Consider the following 6,478-nt stretch of genomic DNA (forward strand, 5'->3'; position numbering starts at 1 on the left):
AAATGCAAATCAAAACCACATTGAGATACCATCTCACCCCAGTTAGGATGGCTAAAATCCAAAAGATTCTGAACGATAAATGCTGGCGAGGTTGCGGAGAAAAAGGAACTCTCATACATTGTTGGTGGGACTGCAAAATGGTGCAGCCTCTATGGAAAATGGTATGGAGGTTCCTCAAACAATTGCAGATAGATCTGCCATATGACCCAGCTATCCCACTGCTGGGAATATACCCAGAGGAATGGAAATCATCAAGTCGAAGGTATACCTGTTCTCCAATGTTCATCGCAGCACTCTTTACAATAGCCAAGAGTTGGAACCAGCCCAAATGTCCATCATCGGATGAGTGGATACGGAAAATGTGGTATATCTACACAATGGAATACTACTCAGCTATAAAAACGAATGAAATACTGCCATTTGCAACAACATGGATGGACCTTGAGAGAATTATATTAAGTGAAACGAGTCAGGCACAGAAAGAGAAATACCACATGTTCTCACTTATTGGTGGGAGCTAAAAATAAATAAATAAATTCACACACACACACACACGCGCACACACACACATGCACACACACACGCACACACACAAAAACCGGGGAGGGGGGGAAGAAGACATAACAACTACAATTACTTGAAGTTGATACGACAAGCAAACAGAAAGGACATTGTTGGGAGGGAGCGGGGAGAGGGAGGAAGGAGGGAGGTTTCGGTAATGGGCCACAATAATCAACCACATTGTATATCAACAAAATAAAATTAAGAAAAAAAATCAAAAATAAATAAATAAATAAATAAATAAATAAAATAAACTTGCAGGAATAAACAGAGGTTAGAGCCAAGATGTTCATTTAGCACTATTTGAAACAGTGAAAAGTTGGAAAGAGACTATGGAAAAATTAATATAGAGATGGTTAAATAGATTATGGAACATTCATGCCATGGTATATTATGTAGCCATTAAAAAGAACACAAGGGCTGGCAAGAATGTAAAATAGTGTAGCCATTTTGGAAAAATTTGATAATTCCTCAAAATGTTAAACATGGAGTTATCATATGACCCAGCAATTCCAGTCCTAGAAGTGAAAACATACATTTACATAAAAACTTGTAAACAAATGTTCATAGCAGCACTATTTATAATAGCCTAAAGTGGAAACAACCCAAAGTCCATCAACTGATGAATGGATAAACAAAATGTGGTATATCTATATAATAGAATAATAGAATATTATTTGGCAATAATAAGGAATGAAGGGCCAGCCCCATGGCTCATTCGAGAGAGTGTGGTGCTGGGAGCACCGAGGCTGCGGGTTCGGATCCTATATAGGGATGGCCGGTGCGCTCGCTGATCGCTGGTTGAGTGTGATGCAGACAGCACCATGCTGAGGGTTGCGATCACCTTACCGGTCAAAAATAAATAAATAAATAAGGAATGAAGTACTGATAAATGCTACAATATGGAAGTACCTTAAAAACATCATACTAAGTGAAAGAAGGCAGTCACAAAAAGATCATATATGACTTCACTTATATAAAATGTCCAAAATAGGCAAATCTATAGACAGAAAGTAGATTAGTGATTGCCTAGGGCTGTGGGGCTTGCAGGAAAATGGGAGTGATTGCTAATCAGTAGGGAGTTTCTTTTTGAAGTGATGGAAATAGCGTAAAATTGATTGTGATGATAGCTGCAACTCTATGAATATATGAAACACCATTGAGTTGTACAATTTAAATTTGCAAATTGTATGGTATGCAAATTATAACTCAATAAAGTCATTTTAAAAAGAAAAAAACAAAACAAACAAACAAAAAAGTTTCCTCATGCTCCTTTGGGGGTGGGTGTGTGTGTGTGTGTGTGTGTTAAGAACACTTAACAAGAGTACACTAACCAACTGAACTAACTGGCCAGCCTGAGATGTCCCCTCTTTTTGATATACAGTACAGTATGGTTAACTATAACTATACAATAGATTCTAGAAGTTATTCATCCTGCATAACTGAAACTTTATACCACTTGAACAATAATTCCCCATTTCCTCTTCTCATTACTGCACTCTCTGCTTCTGAGTTTAATTATTTCAAATAAATGGAGTCATGTAGTATTTTTTCTTCTGTGACTGGGTTATTTCATTTAGCATATTTCCTCAAGGTTCATCCATGTTGTTGCATATGGCAGGATTTCCTTTTTTAATACTGAATAATATTCCATTGTATGCATATATCATATTTTCTTTATCCATTCATCCTTAAGTGGACATTTAGGTTGTTCGCATAGATATCTTCACTTTTGTAAATAATGTTGTAATGAACATAGGCTTACAGATATGTCTTTGAGATCCTGATTTAATTATTTTGGATGAATACCCAGAAGTGGTATTGCTAGATCACACGGTAGTTCTATTTTAATTTTTTTGAGGAAACTCCATACTATTCTCCATAGTGACTGTACCATTTTGCATTTCTACCAGCAGTGTGCAGGGTTCCAATTTCCACCTCCTTGCCAACATGTTTTACCTTTTATTTTTGAGAATAGCCATCCTGACAGGTATGAGTTGATATTTCATTGTGGTGTTGATTTGCATTTCCCTAGTAACTAGTGATGTTGAGCACCTTTTCATATACCTGCTGGCCATTTGTATGTCTTTTTTGAGAAATGTCTATTCAAGTCCTTTGTCTATTTTTTAAAAAATGGCTTATTTGTTTTTATGCTATTGAGTTATATGAGTTCCTTATATATTTTTGAGATTAACCACTTTTCAGATATTATGGTTTGCAAATATTTTTTCTCATTCCATAGGTTGCCTTTTGTGCTGTTGTTTCCTTTGCTGTGCTTTTTAGTTTGATGTAGTCCCACTTGTCTATTTTTGTTTTTATTACCTGTGCTTTTGGTGGTGTATCCAAGAAATCATCGCCCAAGGTCAAAAAGAATTTCCCCTATGATTTGTACTAGGGGAAATATAGTTACAGTTCTTATGTTTAAGTCTTTAAACCATTTTGGACTGATTTTTGTCTATGGTGTAAGATGATGGTCCAAATCCATTCTTTTGCATGTGAATAGCAGTTTTCCAAACACTCTTTGCTGAAGAGACTATCTATTACCCATTGTGTATTCTTACTGCCCTTGTTGAACATCAGTTGACCTATGTATATACATGTGCTTATTACTGGGCTCTCTCTTCTGTTCAGTTGGTCTATATGTCTGTCTTTATGCCAATACTCTACAGTTTTAATTACTGTCCCTTTGTAATATATTTTGAAATGAGAAAATGTGATGTATCTAGCTATGTACTTCTTTCTCAAGATTACTTGGCCGTTCAGGGTCTTTTGTGGCTCTACGTGAATTTTTGTTTTTTGCTATTTCTGTAAAAATGCCATTGCGATTTTGATGGGGATAACATTGAATATGTAGATCACTTTGGGGAGTATGGATGTTTTAACAATATTCAGTCTTCTAACTTGTGAATATGGAATATATTTCCATTTATTTGTATCTTTAATTCCTTTCATCAGTATTTTATAGTTTTCAATGTACAAGTCTTTTACCTCTTTGGTTAAGTTTATTCCTAAGTACTTTATTCTTTTTGATGCTATTGCAAGTGGGAATGTTTTCTTATTTTCCTTTTGGGATAGTTTATTGTTAGTGTATAGAAGTGCATCTGATCTTTGTATGTTGATTTTTTTTTTTTAAAGATGACCAGTAAGGGGATCTTAACCCTTGACCTGGTGTTGTCAGCACCACGTTCTCCCAAGTGAGCTAACCAGCCATGCCTATATAGGGATCCGAACGTGTGGCCTTGTTGTTTTTAGCACCACACTTTCCCAAGTAAGCCACGGGCCAGTCCTTGTATGTTGATTTTGTATTCTGAAACTTTACTGAGTTTGCTTATTTTAACCGTTTTTCAGTGGAAAAACTGTTTGTTGTCTGCAAACAGATAATATTACTCCTTTTCTGATGCAGATGCCTTTTATTTCTTTACTTTATTTGGTTGGTTGGTTGGTTTTTTGCCTAATTACTCTGGCTGGGATTTCCAGTACTATATTGAGTAGAAGTGGTGAGAGTGGTCATCCTTGCCTCTTCCTGACCTGAAAGCTTTCAGTTTTTCACCACTGAAGATAATATTAGATATGGCTTGTCATATATGGCCTTTATTAGGTTGAGGTAAATTCTTTATATACCTAGTTAGTTAAAAGATTTTATTATGAAATAATGTTGAATTTTGTCAAATGCTATTTCTGCATCTATTGAGATGATCATGTGATTTTTATCCTTTATTCTGTTAATGTGGTGCATCACATTAATTAATTTTGGTACTTTGAACCATCCTTGCATCCCAGGGAGAAGGCCACTTGGTCATGATGTATGATCCTTTTAATGTGTGTTGGAATAGGTTTGCTGGTATTTTATTAAGGATTTTTGCATCTATGTTCATTAGGAATATTGACTTACAGTTTCCTTTCCTTCTTTTTGAAATTTAAAGAAATTTTATTGAAGTTCTGAGAAACAATTCTAAAAGACCAACTTTTCCAGAAAACTGTAGCTACTCAATGTATTGCATCTGTTATGCTAAAAACATGCATTATACACAAAAAAACCCATGAAACAAGCCACCATTCTTCAACAAATTGAGCGAAGATAAAATGCTTAAGGAACATCATGGATGACTTGCAAAGGATGAGCTCTTTAAGCACTTTATAAAAAACAAAAAAGAAGCACAAATGGATAAATGTATTCAGTTATGTACACTGAATTGAACCTTGGGCCCTAGGAATCAGAGCATTTTGTCATATTGCATTAACATCTGTAGAAGTGCATGGCAGCAGAGGAATAGAACCACAACCATTCAAAAGCAGCTTTGTCAACTAGGCACTAAAACATTCTATAGCATGTATCTGTCATCCATTATTTAATACACCAGGAGCAACTTTGAACTGGAAAAAAAAAGTAAGAAAAAGAAAAAGGAGCTGTAACTCTTTTTATTTTTTCTGTTCAAAATCAACGAGAAAACAAATATCAACTCTGTATACACTAACATCTTCAAAGTGCATCATTCGTACAAGAGAAGGACTAAGCACAAAAACGTGTTTACAGAGATCTAGACAGAAGTGAGCGAAAGTGCTTCTCCCTCACTTCTGATGGTGCTCAGGAGAAGCCACTTCATAATTGCTGGCAGTAAACAAAGTTGCAGAATTCTTTGCCAGGTACTTCAGGAAATCATGAAGATGATTCTGTAATAAAGCAAGCCTCTTCTCATCCAGAGGTATACAGACCAGCATCGCTCCAATTCGTACAAATAATCTCAGTAGATGTGGTGCTCCATACCCCTGGGGCATGGGTGTACCAGGGTGGTGTGTGAGGATATCAGCATACTGCAGTCTCAAATCTGTAGAGTAGCTGAGTGCCTGACATTACACTAAAATATTCTTTTATGCCTGCCACAACTCCATTAACAACATACTCCTTATTATCTGTGTTTCATCAAGATTTCTTGGAATTTGCTAATCCTCTAGAATAGAATCCACATTCTTCTTGGCAGGGAGATAAAAGAACGGTTTTTGCCTGGTAATTAGATCTCGGTCATCAACAAGCCGTCGTGGTTTTAGCTGTTCAGTAGTCTTTAGCTTCAACTGTGTTCATGAATGTCTCCTCATTTTCAACAGTAGGATCCACTCAGATTCTTTTCTTCTGAGGAGGCTGAGGTATCGCACTGCTACTGTCACCATTTCCACTTCCAGGTGTTTTCTGTTTGTTCTTTTTTGTTTTCGCTTCAACATTTTTCTGTTGCAGACCAGATGTCTTCTTTCCTAGGGCAGCCCCTCTCATCTTCCCCTCTGCGTATTGCTCCTGATTGGCTTTTTGAAGTTCTTGCTGTTTCTGCAGAGTGGTGTCATGTATTTAAGTACTCTGCTCTCTGGATCCCGTTCCTCCCAATTTTCACTTCATCCACAGTAATGTAGAAAGTATTTCACTTGTTTGTCCTTTATGGCAAGCTTTACACACTCTGCTTCATAAAGAGGAGGCCCATGAATACATACTTGCTCACCCTCCAGGAATTTCGGCTTGGAGTCCTGCTTTGGCACCATTTATAAGTGATTTGCCACCGCTTCCTTCCACGAGCATGACTACTGCCCCCTACTCTCTACTCTGCCCAACTCTGCATCAAACCACCATCATGTGCCACCAGCTCTACATCCTGGGTCCTGCAGTATCTTTTTTTGCAGTGTCTACTGTTCCTGACCATCAGAGCTCCAGGACTGGCAAGACAGAAGCTAATACTTGCGGGAGCCCCTTCATAAAAAGTGGGGTGATTAACCCCTGATCCATATCCTCCTTTCCTCTGGAGGAAGCTGGGAACAAGGGGGTATTTTCCTGATCATGTGGTACTGGGCTGGGGGCAAGGTCTCCTGTGAATGGATGTCCCAAATCTCCCTACTGGCTTGGTGGGTCTGATGTTACGTTCTCCAGGGATGCAGG

General features: G+C 37.5%; 1 pseudogene; it reads right to left on the minus strand.

Moving 5' to 3' along the window:
* Window positions 1-5,130: 5,130 nt before the first annotated feature.
* LOC134391384 (mortality factor 4-like protein 1) lies at window positions 5,131-6,087 on the minus strand (annotated as a pseudogene).
* Between the last annotated feature and the right edge of the window lie 391 nt (window positions 6,088-6,478).

Source organism: Cynocephalus volans, chromosome 1 (genome assembly GCF_027409185.1).
Source record: "Cynocephalus volans isolate mCynVol1 chromosome 1, mCynVol1.pri, whole genome shotgun sequence".
NCBI classification, from domain to species: domain Eukaryota; kingdom Metazoa; phylum Chordata; class Mammalia; order Dermoptera; family Cynocephalidae; genus Cynocephalus; species Cynocephalus volans.